This window comes from Aotus nancymaae, unplaced genomic scaffold (assembly GCF_030222135.1).
Source record: "Aotus nancymaae isolate 86718 unplaced genomic scaffold, 86718_ANA_hifiasm-v0.15.2.pri h1tg000040l, whole genome shotgun sequence".
Classification (NCBI taxonomy): domain Eukaryota; kingdom Metazoa; phylum Chordata; class Mammalia; order Primates; family Aotidae; genus Aotus; species Aotus nancymaae.
Genome location: NW_026988454.1, coordinates 78,752,716 through 78,775,127, shown reverse-complemented (window position 1 = coordinate 78,775,127; position 22,412 = coordinate 78,752,716). Strand labels below are relative to the sequence as shown.

Sequence of the window (22,412 nt, the reverse complement as noted above, 5' to 3'; positions counted from 1 at the left end):
CTTCTCCTGCAGCCCGACGCAGCCGCCCGCCCGCCCGCACGCACGCACGCACGCACGCACGCACGCACGCACGCACGAACGCACGAGCCGTCGTACGTCCTGTCTCTGTTGACCAGGCTGGAGTGCAGTGGCACAAACGCAGCTCGTGCAACCTCCCTTCCTGAGTTCAAGCAATTCTGCCTCAGCCTCTCAAGTAGCTGGGACTACAGGCCAACTAACTTTTGTATTTTAATAGAGATGGGGTTTCACCATATTGGCCAGGCTGATATTGAACACCTGACCTCAAGTGATCTGCCCACCTCAGCCTCCCAAAGTGCTGGGATTATAGGCATGAGCCACTGGGCCTGGCAAAGGACATACAGGGCCATTTATATAATTTGTCTGATGCCTTAAGCCAAAGCTGGATACAATAATGAAGTGAAGTAGCAATGAAGATTTGGTGAAGACACTGAACTGCCTTGGCATGGCACTGAGGAGTGGATCTTCAGAAGGTCAGGGAAAAAGCTGCACATTCATCCTCTGATTATGTTGCCCAGAGGGTTATGAGAAGATTCCCTTCATTAAGACAGTAAGGAATTCATCAGTTACAGGAGACCTGTCTTTGAGAAACTCAATGGTGGTCCTCTTCTGTAGGTAACATTGGCATGGAATTGTATTTTATAATATTAATGGGGCTGATGGTATTCCAGAATGGTAGAGGTCAGATGTTGGTACTTAACTATCAGGAGCAGAAAGAGAACGATCAAAAGAAAGCAAGACTAGAGTGGCAAACAGGGCGCCCTGGCCTGCAGATTTCACTAGTGATAACCTAATAAATCATAGTGTTCTTAGGAATGAGATATAGACAGATAGCTAATTAGGATGTAACTCAACTGGCTAATCTAAACAAAATATTGAAAGCTGTTAAGTAGAAGGCTAATTTTAGACACTGCAAAAGAAAACTATGGTCCCTCACCCTGTTGCTAGATTTAAGTTATTCAGAGATCCAGATCCCTTTGTTTGAAGGGGAGAACAGGTTTTTTTTGTGGAAGGACTCTGTAACACAAGTGGATAGGTAAATATTTCCCTCTCTTTCCCTGGAGAGACCTGTAGACCTTTGTCAGATAACTACACTGGGAAAAAGAGAAGACTCAGATTCAAAGTTTTTATATAAGAGATTTAGGTGGACACTGATACCAGGGAATCCCAAAATCTGTCATGGACCTCTGTCTCATAGTGGGTCCAATGGGTCTGTGAACCAAGCTCGTTATTTCTCGGTTCCTGAGGTCATTAGAGGTATACTTAACACTAGAAGAATTCTCATAGTTGTTCCCTAATCAGTAGAGTTTGGGCCATTAGAATTTAAAAAAGGTCAAGTGGAAGCTTCTGAAACTACTCCTCCCCACTGTTCCACCCCATCAGACAAGATTATAAATCAGAAGCATAAGCATAGAGCATGCCAGAAGGAATTGCAGAGATTGGCAAGAAAGACCTAAAAGATATAGTTGTTATGTTTACCATCATTTCCTCCTTTCATTTTACCTGTATGGTTCCTGCAAAACCTGAATGGATTGTGGCAGAGTGTAGACTTCCACAGACTTTACTGGGTATTAATCCCAGCTACACCTGCTCTTGGTTATGGTATCTTTACTGGTTCAGATCAACCCAACCTCTAGCACTTGATAAGCAGCTACTGATCTAGTCAATTCATACTTCTCAATCCCCTTAAAAGGAAAGATGAAAAGTAACTCACCTTCATGGGAAGGACGGCAGTACACATTCATGTCCTCGCCCACAACTATGTAAATGCTTCAACTTTCTATTATAGGGGCTTCAATCATGTTCACTATCATCAGATCACCATATTTCATCTTGCTAAATGGACCTGATAAGTAAAGAATGGCAAGTACCAATGCCTAGTAGAATGATGTGTACCAGAGAGTGGAAGATAAATCTCATGAATATTCAGGGACTTGCTACATTGGTGAAGTTTGTAAGGATCCAGTGGTCTGGAGCATGCCAGGTCATCCCTTCCAAGATAAAAAATGAGAAGTTGCACCTCACACCTGCTACTACTAAGAATGAGGCACAGTGCTTGTCTCCTTAGCAGCTTTGCCCTTTGGTGACAGGAGATAAATGTATTTTTAAAATTATCTCAGTGGCCCTCTGGCTTTCAAAGCAGGCTTTGAACTGGTGGTAGTTGTTTGTCCTGAGTCTATCATTTTCTTTTCTTTTCTTTTCTTTTGTTTCTTTCTTTCTTTTCTTTTCTTTTGTTTTTGAGACAGAGTCTTGCTGTGTCACCAGGCGCCAGGCTGGAATGCAGTGCTGCGATCTCGGCTCACTGCAACCTCCACCTCCCGGGTTCAAGCAATTCTCCTGCCTCAGCCTCCCGAGTAGCTGGGACTACAGACATGTGCCACCACACCCAGCTAATTTTTATTTTATTTAATTATCCTGTTGGCCATGATGGTCTCAATCTCTTGACCTCGTGATCTGCCCGCCTCAGCCTCCCAAAGTGCTGGGATTACAGGTGTGAGCCACTGCGCCCGGCTATCATTTTCTTTTTTCAAGGCTTTTGATTCTATTAATAGCAGTAAGGCCATTCCACAATTTTTAGACATAACTGCTCCCATACTTTTCAAGTATCATAGCCATTGCATATCTCATTGCCTCACCTTCTAGCTCCACTTAATTAATTTCAGGTGAAAGACAGTACTTGCGATATCATTGCATCTAGGAGTTTCCACCCCACTTACCACCAATGCTGGAAACTCTATTGCTTTCCGATCTCTGAGTAATCTAGCAGCAAAATCTCATCCTAAAGGTCTGCTCTCTAGGGTCACCTCTTGGTACCAACTGTCTGAGTGATAGGCAGGATTCTAAGATGATTCCCCAATGACTCTTGCTTTTGTATAATCCTCTTCCCTTCAAGTGTGAGGGTGGAATGTGTATGTTACATTATATGGCCAAAGGGATTTTGTTAATATGATTAAGATTCCAAGTCAGTGGACCTTAAGATAGGGTGATTATCCAGGTGGGCCTGAACTGATCATGTCAGTCATTTAAATCTGGGTCTAGGGGTCAGACACTGAGAGGTAAGAGAGATTTGTTTTGTTTTGTTTTTTTGAGATGGAGCTTCACTCTTGTTGCCTGGGCTGGAGTGCAATGGTGTAATCTCTGCTCACTGTAATCTCCATCTCCCGGGTCCAAGAGATTCTCCTGCCTCAGCCTCCTGGGTAGCTGGGATTACAGGTGTCCATCATCATGCCTGCCTAATTTTTTGTATTTTTTTTTTTTTGTACAGACAGGGTTTCACTATGTTGGCCAAGCTGGTCTCGATCTTCTGACCTCAGACGATCCACCCACCTCGGGCTCTCAAAGTGCTGGGATTACAGGCATGAGCCACCATGCCCGGCTGAGGTAAGAGCAATCTGAAGCACAAGAATGATTCAATGTGCCATTGCTGGCGCTGGCTGTGAAGATGGAGGGGGTCATGTGACAAAGAATGCAGGTAGCCTCTAGGGGCTGAGAACAGGCCCCAGCTGACAGCCAGCAAGGAAATGGGAACCTCTACCTTATAACTGCAAGGTATCGAATTCTACCCAAACCAGGTGAGCTTGGAAGAGGATTCTGAACTCCTGATGAGAACACAACTCAGCCTACACCTTGATTTCAGTCTTATATGAACCTAAGCTATAAACCCAACTGCACTGGGGTAGACTGACCTACAGAATTGTCACCTGATTAATACACAGGGATTGTTTTCAGCAACAAAGTTTGTGGTCATGTGTTACACAGCAATAAGAAAATGAATATATTCTGAGCTTTTGTTGCTTGGAAAGCAGTGCCTGAGGCCAAGGCTTGTGTACTATAATTTATTAGGGAGTGCAATTCCCTAGCAGGGATCAGGAATAAGGGAAAAGTAGAGTGAGGCAGGGAAGGAGGGAAATGCAATTGGAGGATGGCTATTAAGAGCAACTGATCCCTTGATCTTGGGAAACTGTTATTGAAAGAGATATATATGATTGCTTCTCGGGACAGTCCTACGATGTGTTAAAGGGAGAATTATTTGCTGGCTCCTGTTTCTCTTTGGTCAAAGAATCTTCCCAGTGAGTGTTAATCCCCCTGTACTCCTGGAAAGTACATATGCAGGAACTGCTTGTTCTATGGGGTCTCATACCCAGCATCAACAGGAAAGCTGCAGGACAGGGTGTCAGGGGTGTGGTGTGCATGGAGTGAGGTGCTTTTGGCACGCACTAAGTAAGGCTGGTTGAAATTTACACCGAGTTGGCTGCCACAGTACGGGCTAAGCTGGAACAAGAGGTCAGAGGCCACAGAGAAAGGTAAGGCAGAGAGGATCTAAAGAGGCAAATAACAGTTGACTCTTATGTCAGAATGGTCTGTTGCTGTTTGTGGAGAAGGCTGAAGAAGTGGTTAAAATTTTATTATATTTTGCTTTGACCTAATACTTTCTTTGACAGAGATCACCAACTGCAGTTGCGAAATCCATCATGATATTTGCTGTAAACAGGATATCTAATTCAGCTGGAGTATCTCCATAAGGATTGCTCTAGGCCTCTTTGGGGATCTTCAGTTTCCCAGAGCAAGCTCTTCACTGTCAACTCTTTTCTGAGTGAGCGTGATGGCTTTCTCTTGGAATTTTTATTTTTTCCAAACCTGGTTTCATGATTTTTAAATTTCCTATAGTGTTAGATTTGGAATGTCTGAAGAGTTAGATACAACCTTTGATCTATAAGGCATCCTCCAAGAGTAAACATAGATTTGTAATATCAACCCTTTTAAGTTCAAATTATGCGGTTTTTGCCTGTGCTTGCTTTGAAGAGTCTCCATTTCCCCCTTAGTCTCCGTGCCCAGCAAAGGAATAAACATTCTTCTTGTGGTTGTTATTATTATCAAAGAGAAAACATTTTCCAGATGTCTGTCTGCAGATTTCCCCTCATGTTTTCTTGGCTAGAACAGTATCACCTTTTTACTCCTAGCTGCAAGAGAGGCTATGAATGGCAGTATCCAGCATTTTCATAGCCTCTTATTGGAGCTGGGTTCTGTGAAGAACAGGAAAGGACTGGCTGTAGGAAAGGCAACCCAGCAACTTCCCTTCCTGCCTTGTTAATTTCAATCAGCCTTATTTCCCTGAGACTTTACCCTAGTTACCAAGACTAAGACTAGAGAGAATGGATCTTCTCAACCATACATTTACGGACCAATTACAGGACAGGTGATTTCTATTAATGGTTCATCTCATCTGTTATGTGTTGATTCCTACTAGGGTCAGTCTCAGAGGGTGACCTTACTGCATGTTTGGGGGTACCTTTCTCTCCCCTAAACATTGATTAAGAGGGGTCACAAGGCTGGGCACAGTGGCTCACACCTGTAATCCCAGTACTTTGGGAGGCCGAGGCGGGTGGATCACCTGAGGTCAGGAGTTCGACACCATCCTGGTTAACATGGTGAAACTCCATTTTTACTAAAAATACAAAAAATCAGCCAGGCATGGTGATGCTAACCTGTAATCCCAGCTACTCAGGAGGCTGAGGCAGGAGAATCACTCGAACCCAGTTATTGCACTCCAGCTTGGGCAACAAGAGCGAAACTCTGTCTCAAAAAAGGAAAAAAATGATAGGGGTCACAAATCTGACCTACACAATTTTAAAACAGCTTTGAGTTTGAGGTTTTATTGTGTTTTGAGTTTGAAACCCCAGACACTTTTCATATTTGTTACTTGTTTGACTCATGAAGCATTTGAGCTTATAACTTCTGGGAAAGAAATCAACTGCAAATTCAGTGGGTTAATTGCATATGCGGGAATACAGATTAATATTCCAGAATAGAGACATTTACTCCTTAAAGCACCAAATGTTTCTAATTTTAATTTTCTAGAATACGTGTCTTTCCCCTCTTGTTTCTCCTCTACATGGAGAGATTTTACAGAAATATTTAAGTCAGACATTTCCATTATGGTTTTTCACTTCTTCCTTCTGTCCTTGCATCTATGGTTTCCTCTTTCATTGCTGCATCATCTGCTTTGGCTTTAGAAAAAGGATCACTGAACTTGAAGGAATTTTGTCTAAAATAAAAGTGGCATCTGACTTGTGGATTTCTTTGTTTCCCAACGGTGTCTGTCTAGGATAGCTGCTAAGTGAGCTATGTCTGTGCTTGATTTCACCACTGTCTGGAAGAGACTCTCCTTGGGAAGACCCAAGGAAGAGGGAAAGCTTTGAGAACTTCGAATCAGCAGCCTCTATTTCTAATTTTATCCCCTTATTTGATGAAGGCCTAGAGAAACTTTGTCACACAGGCAGTTAGTGGAAGAGGTGGGAGGGACCTCAGGTCTTTGGTTATTCCATGCATGTGAAGATAAGCCTCTTTGGGCTGCTGTTGCTGTTTCTCCCTCATCAAGTAGAAGACCCATAGGAAAAAGGCAGGATTTTGTCTTATTCACAGCCACATTCACAGCACCCTAAATGCACATATTGGGTACTCAGGAATGATTGGATGACTGAATACTGTATTTTCCAGGTTCCTGGCTTTTTGGTATATTCTTACTGTTATTGTATTCTTCTGAATTGGGTTTCGTTGTGAGGGCATACTTGTGCGGAGCAAAGGACTATCAAAATTAAAGCCTAGGCAAATGAGTATCTTTGTATGTTATTGCCATATCAGGACAGAATTCAAGGAGCAGAATATGGGTGTGTTGATCTGAACCTGAACAAACCTGGAGAATCATACTACGGAGTAGAAGAAGAGACAAGAAAAGAACACTAGGGCAAGAAGATGTCTTAGCAGGACAGGGGAGTCAAGGCATTTTTGTAGAGCAATCCCAATGAGAAAATATTTTCTCACTGGAGATGCGACAGGGTGAGAACATTCTCTCCACTCTTTATCTTTCCCTGTGGAAGAACTTCAGGTAGAGTTACACTCTTGGCCTTTCTCCATCCCTGGAAGGAAAAACTGGGCATGCTCTATAGAGCCTCTTCTTTCCTCTCTTAAAGACCCTCCAGCCTATTCTGCTCTCTGTCATGTTTTAAGGGGCCTGCCCTTGAGAAACAGGCTTGTGGTGGGCCTTGTCTTAAGTCAGAGGTAAAATCATGCAAGCCTGCTGTGGCCACTAATCAATGCCATGTTCTATCCATGCCCTTATTGGTAACCAAATTGATGTTCTTTTTTTTTTTTGAAATGGACTCTCACTCTGTTGCCTAGGCTGGAGTGCAGTAGCGCAGTCTCTGCTCACTGCAACCTCTGCCTCCTGGGTTCAAGTGATTCTCCTGCCTCAGCCTCCCAAGTAGCTGGGGCTACAAATGCCTGTCAGCATGCCTGGCTAATTTTTGTATTTTTATTAGAGATGGGGTTTCACCATATTGGTCAGGCTGGTCTCAGACTCCTGACCTCAGGTGATCCACCTGCCTGGGCCTCCCAAAGTGCTGGATTACAGGCGTGAGCCACCGCACCCGGCAGAATTTCTTAAAATCCCTTAAAACTTTTCAGTGTATGTTTTGGCTGCTCTCCTTGTTGTCTGAGAAGCTGGAATTTCTTGTTTTAAGACAGAATTATGGTAATTATTACCATTTATTGAGAACAGGTCAGGGATCATGCTAAACATTTTATGAATATTATGTTGTTCTATCATTTGAGCAATACTAAGAAGTAGATATCATTATCACCCCATTTTGTAGATAAAGGAGCAGTTTTAGAAGGTTAGGAATTTTTCCACATTCAGCATGGCTAGTAAGCAGTGGAGCCAGGTTTTGAGCCCGCTGTTTTCTGATTCTTACTTCTGTTCTTAGCTACCAGCCTATAATGTCTCCCACAGCTATTCAAGTAAAGAACTGCGAAAAGAGAAAAATGTTTTGGATGAAGGAAAGAAAGCTCTGCAAAAGACAATGTGGGCTAAGATAGGGTATTCTCAGGCAAGAAAGATTGTCTTCTAGAACCCACTGGTCCAATTTGTAGGAATATACTGTTTGCAATTATTTCAAGGATGAGCCTTCTGTAAAAGAAAGCTTTAGGCTTATATTCATATCCAGGGAACAGTTTAGGTTTCAGGACGATTTCCTTCTTTTTACCGCATATCCCCCGATCCTCTTTTTTTCTTTTTTCTTTTTTTTTTGCCTCCATAATCTTTTGTCTGGTGTTGGTCCTCAGTGAGCAACCCTAGCTGACTTGTACTAGTTCTCTGTGCCTTTGAACACTTTGTAAAACCTTACTGTGACGAAGTTTCTCCATTTGAAACATGTAGAAAGATTGTTAATACTTCCTTATGGCAGTGTGAGTTAAGAATAATTATATACATTTTTCAGCATACTTTGAAGGTATGTGATTAGGTGCTAAAATTTGTGTTTGTACAGATTTAAGTATTTTTGTAGCACATATCCATTTAAATTTAAGGAGTATTTTTATTTTTCTAATGGGTTCTTTAAAATGTTTTAGAATCAGTTGCGTAATACTGACAAGTGGAATCTTCTGAATGAATCTCAACTCTAATTTCCCTTTCCCATGATTGTAAAATGTGGGACATTTGTAATAGTCTTTGCTGATTCAGTTTCCTTGGGGGAGGGATTGGTTTCATCATTTCAAAACATCCTAACAAAACTCCAGCCGATACACTTGCGGTAACTTGCAAACTAAGGTCGTTGCCCAGGGATGGGGCAGGGATCACAGGCACAGGCAGGAGGGGAAGGGTTGTAGTGTTGGGAAATGCTACCTAGAGGCTGCCAAAGATGGACCAGGTGGGAAAACTGCACAGCGATTCACATACCTTGAGCAAACCCAGCAGGCAGTAGGAAACAATAAAGAAGGAGGAATCCTCTGCAGGAATTGGGCATGAAATTTTTAAAAATAAAAAAAACAAAAAAACAAAAAAAGGAGGAATCCTCTCCAGGTACGGGATGAAGGATGGGTAAAAGCAAGACTGGGATGATTGGTTAATAAAGATTTGAACTTCCATCTGGATTCTTGTTTTCCTGCTTTGTTCAATAAAGTGAGTATTAAGCCTCTGATGAGCATGGAGAGGTCCAGTGGAAAGCAGTGAGTCACTCCTGGGAGCCGTGACGAAGGTCATCTTTGAGACAGTAGGAACCTGGGAGGTGCAATCATGATCCTGTAGAGAATTACAAGTTTTGCCACTGCCCTGCACCTCCTCAACCCTTGGCTTTCTATGGTATTGCTCTGGAGTCCAGCTAGTGTCACCAAATGATTAGTCTTGTTTTTTGTTAACCTTTATCCTAACCTTCAAGTCTGCTGAAGCAAAGATTTGTTTAAGGCTAGAGGCAAAAACATAAAAGTCCTCTCAACCTCCCAAATACCATTTAGCTTTTCTAAAATATTTGAATGTGACTGAGTAGTTGTACAGCAACTGAAAGCTTCCCATCACAACTCCCACCTCCTCTCCCTTCTGTTCTCCCTGGACCCAGTAGTTTAACTTCCTGGGTAAGAACTTACTGAGATTTATTTTCACAAAGTCATAGCATTTAACTGGTAGTTTGTTCTAGCTTTTTGAGCATCTGCTAATATGTGATGGGAGATCTTAAATTCAACATACTCATTTTTAATGAATGTCAAATAGGAACTAATCTATCATGATTACATTATTTATTCTCTAGGAGGGACAGCAATTTGTTATGTAGAGTAAGTACATCCCTCTCGTGATAAAGAAATAGATGACAGATGAGCAGGGTTTTTTTGTTTTGTTCGTTTTTCTCAGGAAACCAAGAGATCTTGGGCTTTGGATCTTTTCTTTTTCCTCTTCTAATTTTTTTATCATCACAATTTGCCTGGATTTATCTGAGTTGCCCTTCAGAATTATTTTTTTATCAAAATGTAAGTAGGAATTTAAAAATTAAAGAGAAAACAAAATGATGTGGTTCTGAATAAAAATGAGGAAGAGCTGAATGTGGTGGGGTTAGCAGGGCTGTGTAGCTGACCCCTGTAGGTAAGTGCTGTTGACAGAAATACAATGTGAGACACATATAGAATTTTAAATTATATAGCAGCCACGTTAAAAATGTAAATGAAATAGGTGAACTTGACTTGAATAATACATTTTCTTTAACGCAATATATCTCAAATATTATTTCAACGTGTAATCAATATAAAACTATTAACAAGGTATTTGACATTGTTTTTGTACTGTCTTCGAAATTTGATGTGTATCTTCCATGTACAGTGTAATCTCAATTTGGACTAGCTACATTTCAGATCTCAACATTCACAAGTTGCTAATGACCCCCATATTGGATCCCCTAACTCTGGGAAATTATCAATTCCCTTCCATGATGGTATTTCACTGGATTTGCTTTGGAACTCAGAGCCTGGATCTCTTATGAAAAGCCAGACTTTGCTTGTATATTTTAAAAGCAAACTGTTGGTTTCCTTCTTAACTTTAATCTTCATTTCCTCTTGGCTCAACACCCTTGGAATAATATTCTAGAAACCCATACTGCGTGAAAGGGTTTAGGGAAACTGGATTGTGTCAGGGAAAGGTTCAAAGCCAGGCTCCCTAAATGGATGCCTCTCTGTTTAGACTGGACATTTCTTTCTCATGTGGGAGGTCCTCCAGCTGGTCTACTGTAGAAAAACAATGTTTATAATGTAAGAAAGTCTATGCTTTAGTTCCTAGTCTGAGCACAATAATTCACATTGGATCGTTAATAGAAAAAATAACACTTTCACACTTTATTCTTCAAAAGCAGTATTCGCTTCCCACATAAAGTTGCACTTTACTGGTAGTGTCAATGGTGTGGAATGAAGGCTCCTCTTCCTGTGAGAGTTGATGGACTGATCTAACAGGAGTTAGACCACAGGGTCTTCACTGCACCCAACTGTTCAGAATTCAGGAAAGTGGGGAATCTCTGACTCTCTGGATCCATTTCCTTTTCTGAACTTTAAACTTCTAGGCAGGGAGCCCTAAGTGTTTCTTCTTCTTCTTCTTCTTCTTCTTTTTTTTTTTTTTTTAAGACGGAGTTTCACCATGTTGGTCAGGCTGGTTTTGAACTCCTGACCTCAGGTGATCTGCCCGCCTTGGCCTCCAAAGTGCTTGGATTACAGGCGTGAGCCACCACGCCTGGTGTGTTTCTTCTTTTACCCCCACCCTCATCCCAGGTATAAGATGCTTGTTCCAAATTCTTGAGCACCTGTTGATCACCTAGAGTGTAATTTCTGCAGCTTGGCAGGCAGCTATGCTGGAGGTGAATGAGCCCTTAAAGTCCAAAGATCTCATTTCTTTTTTTTTTTTTTTTTGAGACAGAGTTTCACTCTTGCTGCCCAGGGTAGAGTGCAATGGCACAGTCTCAGTTTACTGCAACCTCTGCCTCCTGGGTTCAAGTAATTTTCCTGCCTCAGCCTTCTGAGGTAGCTGGGATTACAGGTGCTGCCACCACACTCGGCTACTTTTTATTTTGTTTGTTTGTTTTGTTTTGTTATTTTTGGTAGAGATGGGGTTTCACCATGTTGGTCAGGCTGGTCTCAAACTCCTGACCTCAGGTGATCAGCTTGCCTTGGCCTCCCAAAGTGCTGGGATTACAGGCATGAGCCACTGTGCCTGGTCCAAAGATCTAATTTCTGTCATGTCTTTACTGCATGTTCTGTGCAAGTAACTTGATCTCTTTAAGCTTTTGTTTCTTTTTTCTCTTTTTAATTAAAACTTTTTTTTTGAGCTGGAGTCTTGCTCGGTTGCCCAGGCTGGAATGCAGTGGCATGATCTTAGCTCATTGCAACCTCCGCCTCCCGGGTTCAAGCGATTCTCGTGCTTCAGTCTCCCTGAGTAGCTAGGATTACAGGCATGTGCCACCACGCCTGGCTAAGTTTTGTATTTTTGGTAGAGACAGGGTTTCGCCATGTTGGCCAGGCTGGTTTTGAACTCCTGACTCAGGTGATCTGCCTGTCTTGGCCTCCCAAAGTGCTGGGATTACAGCTGTGAGCCACTGTGCCCAGCCTAAGCTTTTGTTTCTATATTTGTAGAGTGGTAGGAATGATGCTTATGTCACAGGCTATTGGGAGGATTAAATGAGGTGATGTGTGTGAAAGCATTTTGGAATCTGTAAAACTGTACACACTTCAGTTATCAATAGTATTCTGGTGAGGTTGCAAGATATACTCTGCTGAATTCCCTGGCTATTTCAACTCTTTTTTAAGCTTGTGGAGGTGCTTAATCCCACCCTATTCTGAATCTCAGCTCTGCCAGATTTGTTCACTCCTTTGCCAACTGTCTGGTTCCATAATCCTTGTTAAGTGGACAGTGGGCCACATGATCACACACCTATCCACACTGAGGGCTGGGGCAGACACCTAACCCAAGCTGGGGCATGTAACTTTTTTCTATCTGGGTATGGAAATTGGGACCAAGGGAGTTTATTAATCACTTAAATTGTCCAACTTGGGCAACATAGTGAGACCATGTCTCTACAAAAATAAAAAATAAAAAATTAGCTAGATAACAGTGGTGTGCACCTGTAGTCCCAGCTACTCGGGAGGCTGAGGTGAAAGGATCGCTTGAGCCCAGAAGGTCGAGGCTGCAGTGAGCCAGGATTGCACCAACAGAGCAAGGCACTGTCTTAAAGAAAACAGAAATAGACTGGGTGCGGTGGCTCATGCCTATGATCCCAGCACTTTGGGAGGCTGAGGCAGGTGGATCACTGGAGGTCGGGAGTTTGAGACCAGCCTGACCAACATGGAGAAACCCCGTCTCTACTAAAAATACAAAACTAGCCAGGTGTGGTGGTGCATGCCTGTAATCCCAGCTACTCAGGAGGCTGAGGCAGAAGAATCAATTGAACACAGGAGGCGGAGGTTGCAGTGAGCTGAGATCGTGCCATTGTACTCCAGCCTGGGTAACAAGAGCAAAACTTCATCTCAAAAAAAAAAAAAAAAAAGAAAAAGCAGAAACTTGAATTTGAAAGGTTTAGAATTCCAGTTCTCAAAATGTGGTCCATGGACCCCTGGGAATCCCGAGACTCTTTCATGGGGTCTAAGAAGTCAAAACTATTTTGATAACAATGCTAAGAGGATATTTGCCTTTTTTTAAAAGAGTACTTTTTCACATATGGAATAACAGCAGTGATGGGGAATACTGCTGGCATCTTAGCACGAATCAAGGCAATAGCACTTACTGTAGTTGTTACATTCCTCACTACCATGCACTCACAGCAGGAAAAAATAAGGAAAAAAGAAAAGCAAAAGCCAGTGTTACTTAATGTCCTTGATGAAGCAGTAAAAAGAATTAATTTCATTAAAACTTGACTTTTGGGTACTTGTCTTTTCCACATTCTGTGTGATGAAATGGAAAAAATGCATACAGCATGTCTACTGTATGCTGAAGTAGGCAATTGTCTGGGAAAATCACTTATGTGATTGCTTCAGTTGTGAACTAAAGCAAATGGCTTTTCTTCAAGGAGTACCATTATTACTTGACTGTACAAACTATGATTTCTCAAACCCAGGTATTTGGCAGACATTTTCTTTAAAATGAACCAAGTTATCCTGTCACTTCAAGAAAACCAACTACATTTTTTTTGTGTGTGTGTGCCAATGTTAGAATCTGAGTTTCCAAATGAAAGCTAGAATTTTGTAAAACTTGTATCTGTCAGTGTGAGCTTGATTGCTTTTCAATACTTAAAGACTTTTCTGATGGGATCAGTGGTGATATCAACAAATGAGATTTAAAATATATATTTGTATAAAATGTGTCAGCATTAGGAAGATAAGATGTATAACTCAGTGAACCAATATTTTACAATGACAAATGTACAGGTTAAAGATCTAATCAAAATGCAAGACAGACTAATGGATTTTAATGTTATGGTAAGACAATTTCTTTTCTTTTTTCTTTTTTTTTTTTTTAATAGATACAGGGTTTCACCATGTTGGCCAGGATGGTCTCCATCTCTTGACCTCGTGATCCACCCATCTTGACCTCCCAAAGTGCTGGAATTACAGGCGTGAGCCACCACACCCAGCCAGACAATTTCTTTTATTTGTATTTTTATTTATTTATTTATTTATTTTTGAGACTGAGTTTTGCTCTTGTTGCCCAGGCTGGAGTGCAATGGTATGATCTTGGCTCACTGCAACCTCTGCCTCCCAGGTTCAAGCAATTTTCCTGCCTCGGCCTCCCAAGTAGCTGGGATTACAAGCATGCACCAGCACACCCAGCTAATTTTGTATTTTTTTTTTTTTTTTTTTTTTAGTAGATACAGGATTTCACCATGTTGGTAAGGCTGGTCTTGAACTCCTGACCTCAAGTGATCCACCTGCCTTGGCCTCCCAAAGTGCTGGGATTATAGGCATGAACCACCGTGCCTGGCTCAAACAATATCTTTCATACAAATTCAGAGTCCACATTGCAATTAAACTTTAAGAAACTACCACATGTTGAGTTTTGGTGTATTATCAAAGATTATCCATAACTATGTGAAAAGTCTTTTAAAATACTTTACTCTTTTTAAGCTACATGTCTCTGTGAAACTACATTTTCTTTATATACTTCAACCAAAATAATATATCACAACAGATTGAATGCAGAAGCAGATATAGGAAGTAAATTGTTATTTATTAAGCAAGCCACTAAAGGGATTTGCAAAAAATGTCAAAAAATTTCATTGTTATCACTAGAATTTTTTGTTTGTTTTGGAAAAACAAATCAGATGTGGGCAGCTATGTTTGGCTCATGTATGTACAAGTGAAGAGAGGATGCTAGTATTTTGAGAGTGAGAGAGAAGAGAGAGAAGTGCAGAGAGCAGCAGAGAGGAGAGAACATGTGGAGAGAGAGAAAAAAAGTAGGCTTTGGTTCCTAGTTTTTGTACCTGGTTCTTGTCTCTCTTGAGGCCTGGCTGTGTTGCCCAATTTAGAGTCCTAGGAGATTTCCATGTATTTTTCCAATAAACTCTCTTATTTAAAAGGGATGTAAATCTATATATTTTTTATCTTTAAAATTAAAAAAAAATTTGTTTTGAGGCAAAGTCGTTCTGTTGTTCAGGCTGGAGTGCAATGGCTTGATCTCAGCTCACTGCAACCCCGCCTCCTGGGTTCAAGCGATTCTCCTGCCTCAGCCTCCTGAGTAGCTGGGATCACAGGCGTGTGCCACCATGCCTGGCTAATTTTTGTATTTTTAGGAGAGAAAATGTTTCACCATGTTGGCCATGCTGGTCTTGAACTTCTGACCTCAAGTGATCTACCCACCTCAGCCTCTCAAAGTGCTGAGATTACAGGTGTGAGCCACCGCAGCTGGCCTCTTTTCTTCCCTGTTTGGCTTGCTGTTCCTGAAGGGTAGAGACTCTTGATTACTTCAGACCTCACCATGCCTAGTCTCTACTCAATCTTCAGTAGCTGAAGAGTGAGTGAGTAGCTCTGCCTGAGGGAGCTGAGGAAGGCATCCCGAAGGATGAGCAGGCATTTGTCAGGCAGATGACGGGGAAAACATCCTAAGGAACAAGCTTGCGTGAGTTCAGGAGCCTGCTTAGCCCTTGTGGGTGTGGTCATGTTTAAGGACAAAGGAGGCATGATTAATGCAGTGGCATTCACTTTTGCCCTGGGGGTTATGTGAGCGGAGAGACTATCTCACAAACGAATGCCAAGGCCACTTCTCTGGGTCTTTGGGTTAATGCCAGCCCTGTTAGGGACTATCCAGTGAATTAAAAAGGCCCTGCAAACCCCAGGCCAGGGTTGGGAAGCAGTGTTAGTAGCACCTGGGGGACTGGGGATGACTCATCTCACAGATATCATTAACCCCCATTCATTCACTCATTAATGGAGAAACAAGAGCAGGAATTTTGCAGAGGGACAGTTCTAGACTGAAGTCCATCTCTGACTAACTGGCTGAGTGACCTTAAACAGGCATCTAACTTTTTTGAGCCTCCATTTCTTTACCATTTCTGTAAAATGGTAATCATAACACTTACCTTGGAGGCTTGTTGTAAGAGTTAAATATGATCATATACATTAAGCATCTTATATAGTAACTGGTACAGCTTGGAGACGAATGCATGCTAATTCCCTTCCTTCTTTTCTACAAACATTTAGAGGAGCTACTGACTACAAGGCATTATGCCAGGAAGGGAGGAAACAAAGGTGAATCCACTGTACACAGATTGTGTCCTCTGGGAACCTGAAGCCCACTCTCGCCCCGCCACCCGTATTGGAGGAGAGAAAGTAAATGGTAAGTGCACAGGTAGTTATAACACAAGACAGAGTGTGAGGTGCTGTGAGAGAGGTGGAACCAAGATTGCAACGGGAAGGCCATGTCTATGCCCATGTGTCTGTGTGTGAACTGACCTTCTTCATGGTTGGCAGTGCCCCTTACTGGATTAAAGCATGTTCTATTTTGCTTGTTACATGTTGGTGTCTCTAATTTGGATGTTAAAAGAAAAAAGAACACAAAGGACTTTTTGCTTCGAGAGGGGTAGTCTATCAAAATTACCCAATACCATCCCTGACCTAGGGATGAGGACACACCTGGCTCCCCCGATCTTTGCGGGAGAGTCAAAGCCTCTTGGGGGCCCATCAGGTCCAGGTGCAGCAGTAGCTGGCTCTTTGAATCAGCGATATTAATCTGCTTTGTTTTATCTGCAGTGTCACAAAGTTTAGTTGAATGATCTAATAGAAAGTACAAACTGGCTGGGCACGGTGGCTCATGCCTGTAATCCTAGCACTTTGGGAGGCTGAGATAGGAAGATTGCCTGAGCTCAGGAGTTCGAGACCAGCTGGGCAACATGGTGAAACCCCGTCTCTACTAAAATACAAAAGAAATTAGCTGAGTGTGGTGATGCGCGCCTGTAGTCCCAGCTACTCAGGAGGCTGAGGCAGGAGAGTTGCTTGAACCCAGGAGGCAGAGGTTGCAGTGAGCTAAGATGGTGTCACTGCACTCCACCTAGGTGACAGAGCAAGACTCTGTCTCTAAAAAAAAAAAAAAGTCCAAACCACAGTCTGAGTCTGAGAATAATTGGGAGGAATCCCCTGCTGTCATACACCGGGAATCAGAGCGGTGAATCCTGCACTTGCAGGGCCCCGAGGCTCTAAAAGCACCATTTTCCCAGTTGGAAGCATATATTCTGCAAAGGTTTTTCTCCAGGCAGCGCTACAGCCTCCTCTTCTGGCACCACAGAGACTGTTGTTTCTGTCAGGATTTCTGGCACCATCAGAGGTGAAAAGGAACAGGACCAGCTATGCTTCCTTGAGCAGGGTGGGTCTTCTGGGCAGCACCTTGGTGAGAATACACACCACTGAGCAGCCCAGGCTAGTGCTGATTAGGTGAAGGGTGGGCGGCCAGAAGGACAGATTCTGTGTGTGTGTGTGTATGTGTGTGTGTGAAGCATAACTCAATGCTTCATCTCCCCTGCCTACATTACGTTCACACTTCGTGAATCTGACAACCTGTGGGTTTGGGCTGGATTTGCAGCTTTATTAGGCATTGCAGCAACTGAACAGGCTTTTCTTCTTCTTCCTTTTTTTTGAAACTCCAGCTTCCCCTAGCTAGTGTTAAAATTTTCAGGCTTTTCTTTTCTTAGCCCCCCCTCCCCTTTGTAAAAGTTGTGAAATATGATACAGTGATTGACAAGATTAGAGAATAAATGTACAGAATGTAGCAGAATGAAGGGAATACCCCGGTGACCATCACTCTGGTCAAGAACACAGCATCTCTAGCTCCCAGAACACATCCCTCCTCCATACGCCCCTTCCCAGTGTCATACTCCTTCTCCACCCCGATTTTACTTTTTTTTTCCATTTAAAGATATTTATGTATATATTTTTTATTTTTTTATTTTTGAGTGGAGCTTTGCTCTTTTTGCCCAGGCTGGAGTGCAATGGCATGATCTCAGCTCACTGCAACCTCCGCCTCTTGGGTTCAAGTGATTCTCCTGCCTCAGCCTCCTGAGTAGAGTAGCTGGGATTACAGGTATGTACCACCACGCCCACCTAATTAAATATTTTTAGTAGAGACAGAGTTTCACCATGTTGGCCAGACTGGTCATGAACTCCTGACCTAGGGTGATTCACCCACCTCAGCCTTCCAAAGTGCTGGGATTATAGGCATGAGCCACCACACCTGGCCTTGAATTTTTTTATACAGTTAAAATGCGTGGCCATTTTTGAGAATAAATACACAAAATATGGACTGTTGATGAAAAATATATCACCCATGATTTTTCCTTACCCAGGGTCATGTTAACATTTTGTGGAATATCCTACAACACATTTAAGTGTTGTATGTTTATGCTTTCTATAATTAAAAATGGACCACACGAGAAATTTTCTCAATACTATTTGGTGAAAATATTTGCATTTCCATATAGCTCTGCTGCAAGGTATTTGGTGAGATCCAAATCCCGGGTGTGCTGCTAGAAACCATTTTTATAAATAATGTTGTAATGAACAGGTTTGTGTATATCTTGAAGTACTTGACTGATAATTTCCTTAAGATCAAAAGGAAATTCCTGGATCAACCAGCATGAATTTTTATGAGACATTTAATTTACATTGCCAAATTGCTAGATGAGTGCATTTATATAAATTTCAAAACATGGCTAAATTAGAGTGTTTCTTTGTGAATACTTAGGTAGCAAAGGTAATGGAAATGATGAAGCAATCCACCCTCCTACTAGAATTGTGCGAGAATGCCTCTTTTCCTACATGTTTGCTAACGTTGGATATTATTTTTCTTCATGGAAAGTCTTTCGTTTCTTCTGAAGGCGTGAAGCCCTTATCGTTCCTGATTTTAATGTAATTGTTTCTTTGCATCTCTTATGCTTTTGCTGCTTAACTATTCACTTAGAAACACTATAGTCTTTCTGTCATTATTTAGCATTTATTATTTTATCCCTGGCTTCTTTCATCCATTATTATGCCTGTTAAATACACCCGTGTGGTCATATGGAGCTGTGTCATGTCCATTTTCAGGGATATATATTATTCTATTGTTAGAACACACAGCAGTGTATTCATTCTATTGTTGTTGGACATTTTAGCTGTTTCTAGCTTTTGACTCCTATCAAGAATGCTGCTGAGAACCTTCTTACAGAGGTCTCCTATGCACAAGCTCTTTTTAAAAGGAAAGCTGTGATTCCACTTTATGTGACTGGGAATTGGAGCCTTTGGCAACAGTGAGATGCAGGGATCTGTGTACTCAGGATCTGCTCCAGCCCATTTCTTGCCTGCCACAGTGTATGTGGTTGGGGCCAGAGGTCATTCTTATTAAAATTCTCCCTAAAAATCAAGGCAGAAAGAAGCAAGAACTTTCTGGGCAAGATAAAGGGGACAACTTGAAAGGGTACTGAATGGGAGATCAAAGAGCCCTTCATGCTGCTGGCTTTTGATGTTAGCATGAACTGCACACACTGCGGTCATTAATTAACTCGTGTTCAGAGCTTGCTGCATTCCCCCACCTACAGTCTCCTAATCAACAACCCTCCACTCAAGGCCAACATCATCATTATCAAGTTCTGGGACTTGGAGTGAGGGTGCCTTTGGCTGCTGTGGGCACTCGGTGCTACTGGAACAGCCCTGGGGAAGAGCTTTGAAGCACACTTACAGAGGCTGTAAAATCAGAGAAAGCTGGGACTGGAAGTCCTGCCTACTGGATCATTGTAGACAGACTCCATGACTGTTTACAGCCTTGTTGGAGAAAGTGGAGTTTCAATGAAAAATAAGTGGTGCTTGTTTTCATTCCATGTAGTTGGTAATCAGGGCATGTTCAGGGAAGAATCCCTGTTCTTCTCCTATTCATACTCCCCTTTGTCTTCCTCGGCTCCATGCCTCTTGTTTTAGAAATTAATTTATCAGTGGCTTATGCCTGTAATCCCAGCATTTTTGGGAAGCCAACGTTGGTGAATCACCTGAGGTCGGAAGTTCGAGACTGGCCTGACAAACATGGAGAAACCCTGTCTCTACTAAAAATACAAAATTAGCTGGGCATGGTGGCACATGCCTGTAATTCCAGCTACTTGGGAGGCTGAGGCAGGAGAATCGTTTGAACCTAGGAAGCAGAGGTTGCAGTGAGTCGAGATCGCGTCATTGGACTCTAGCCTGAGCAACAGAGTGAAATGTCGTCTCAAAAAAAAAAATTAATTTATCTATGTAGCTTTGGGGAATACATATACATATCTCTCTAATGAGTCTTTGACAGAGGTGCCAATACAGCCATAAATGTAACAAGGGAAAGCAGAGGACTGAAAGTTGGGAAAGGAAACATGGAAAAAGATGGGTGTCGACATGTAAAATTAATCTATGGTGACAGAGGCAAGACAAGTGGCATCAAATGGGAAGGAACACTAGGGAATGTTTTGGGGGAGCCAGAATATTTTAAATCTTGATCTTGATGGCCGTTATATGCATAAATTCATTTAGTGTGCACATAGACCTTTGCACTTTACTAAATGTAAGTTATACATAAAAAATGAAGTCTGCAAGGGAGTTTCGCTTTCACTGGCCATCTGTACTTTTACCCTCAGCTTCCTCCTTTATAGTACAGGTGTTATACGTATTCCACAGACACGTGGAATACACAATGATGATGCTATGAGTTTTACTTTCAACAGTAATATGTATTTTAGAGAAAATGAGAGAATAAAGATTGTTTTTTATATTTACCCATATTGCTACCATTTGTGAAGAACGTTTTGGGAAATCCAAATTTCCAGCTGCTATCATTTCCTGTTAGCCTGAAAACCTTTCTTAAGCATTCCTTGTGGTACAGACAACAAACACTGTCAGTTTTCATTTATAAGAAAATGTCTTTATTCTGCCTTCAGTCTTGAAGGGTCTTTTACCTACATATAGAATCTTAGTTCTAGGTTTTACATTTTTCCTTTTGCACCTTAAAAATATTTTACACTTGACTGGGCACGGTGGCTCACATCTGTAATCCTAGCACTTTGGGAGGCCAAAGTGGGCAGATCATCTGAGGTGAAGAGTTCAAGACAAGCCTGACCAGCACGGTGAAACCCTGTCTCTACTAAAAATACAAAATTAGCCGGGCATAGTGGCGGGTGCCTGTAAACCCAGCGACTCTACTCGGGAGGCTGAGGGAGTAGAATCACTTGAACCTGGGAGGTGGAGGTTGCAGTGAGCCGAGATTGTGCCATTGCACTCCAGCCTGGGCGAAAAGAGTGAAACTCCGTTTCAAAAAAAAAAAAAAATTATTCTCTTCTGGCTTTTTTTTTTTCCTGATGAGAAATCAGCTATCATCTATATCATGTTTTCCTGTATATAATGAGTCCTTTACTCTGATGCTTTCAGGATTTTCTTTATATCTTTGAGTTTCAGCAGTTTGGCTAAGATGTGCATAGGTATAGTTTTCATGTATTTATCCTGCTTGGGGTTTACTGAGTCTGTAAATGTGTGTCCAGGTTTCGTAATTTTTCAGTCATTATTTCCTCAAAAATTTTTTATGCCCCATTCCTTCTCTATTCTCTTCCTCTGGGACTATAATTGTGTATATGTTATATCTGTTATTCTTTGTTTTCTCACAAGTCCTGAGGCTCTCCTCTTTTTCTGTTTTTATTTACATTTTTAAATTTATTTTTTAGACAAAGTTTCACTCTTGTTGCCCAGGGTGGAGTGCAGTGGCATGATCTCGGCTCACTGCAACCTCCACCTCCCGGGTTCAAGCGATTCTCTTGCCTCAGCCTCCCAAGTAGCTGGGATTAGAGGCATGTGCCACCATGTCCAGCTAATTTTATATTTTTAGCAGAGATGGGGTTCATCATGTTGGCCAGGTTAGTTTCGAACTCCTGACTTCAGGTGATCCGTCTGCCTTGGCCTCCCAAAATGTTGGGATTACAGGCATGAGCCCACTGCGCCTGAACTGTTTCTTTTTTTAGATTGGGTAATTCTTTTGCTCTATCTTCACATTTACTGACTATTTCCTTTGTCATTTCCAATTCATTGTTAAGCCCATCAGTGAGTTTTTAAAAATTGCAGATATTATATTTTGTAATTCTAGTATTTTCATTTGGTTCTTTTGTTTTCTATTTCTCTGTTGTGATTTTCTTTCTGCTCATTTTTTATGAGTATATTTCATTTATATATTTGAGCATAATCATAATGGCTGCTTTAAAAGCTTTGTTTCTTAATTCCAACATATAATTCATCTTGGGGGTCTCTATTGATTGTCATTTTTCTTGTATATGAGTCATATTTTTCCATTTTTTTATGTCTTGTAATTTTGGATTGTGTTGTACATATTGTCACTGATACATTGTAGAGACTCTGGATTCTCTTGTGTTACTCTGAAGAGTATTAAGTTTGTGTTTTAGCAGGAAATTAACCCAGTTGATTTCAATTTCTAAAGTCTTTTTCCCTATGGTGTGTAGCAACTGAAATCTGTTTAGTTCTTTTAGCTTTAGCTAGGCTTCTTGGTATCTATCCAACATACGTGTATTTTAGAGGCTGGCCAGAGATTTGGGCAGAGTTTATATGTAGAATTGAAG

General features: G+C 41.7%; 1 long non-coding RNA gene across 1 annotated transcript in view; it reads left to right on the top strand.

The window, feature by feature from the left end:
• The first annotated feature begins 4,214 nt into the window (after positions 1–4,214).
• Positions 4,215–22,412, top strand: part of LOC105711490 (uncharacterized) — a 132,239-nt gene continuing 114,041 nt past the window's right edge. Inside the window, exons 1-3 of the long non-coding RNA XR_001106017.1 lie at positions 4,215–4,322; positions 4,461–4,612; positions 7,640–7,641. This is a non-coding gene — a long non-coding RNA (uncharacterized LOC105711490). The remainder of the gene's footprint in view (positions 4,323–4,460; positions 4,613–7,639; positions 7,642–22,412) is intronic.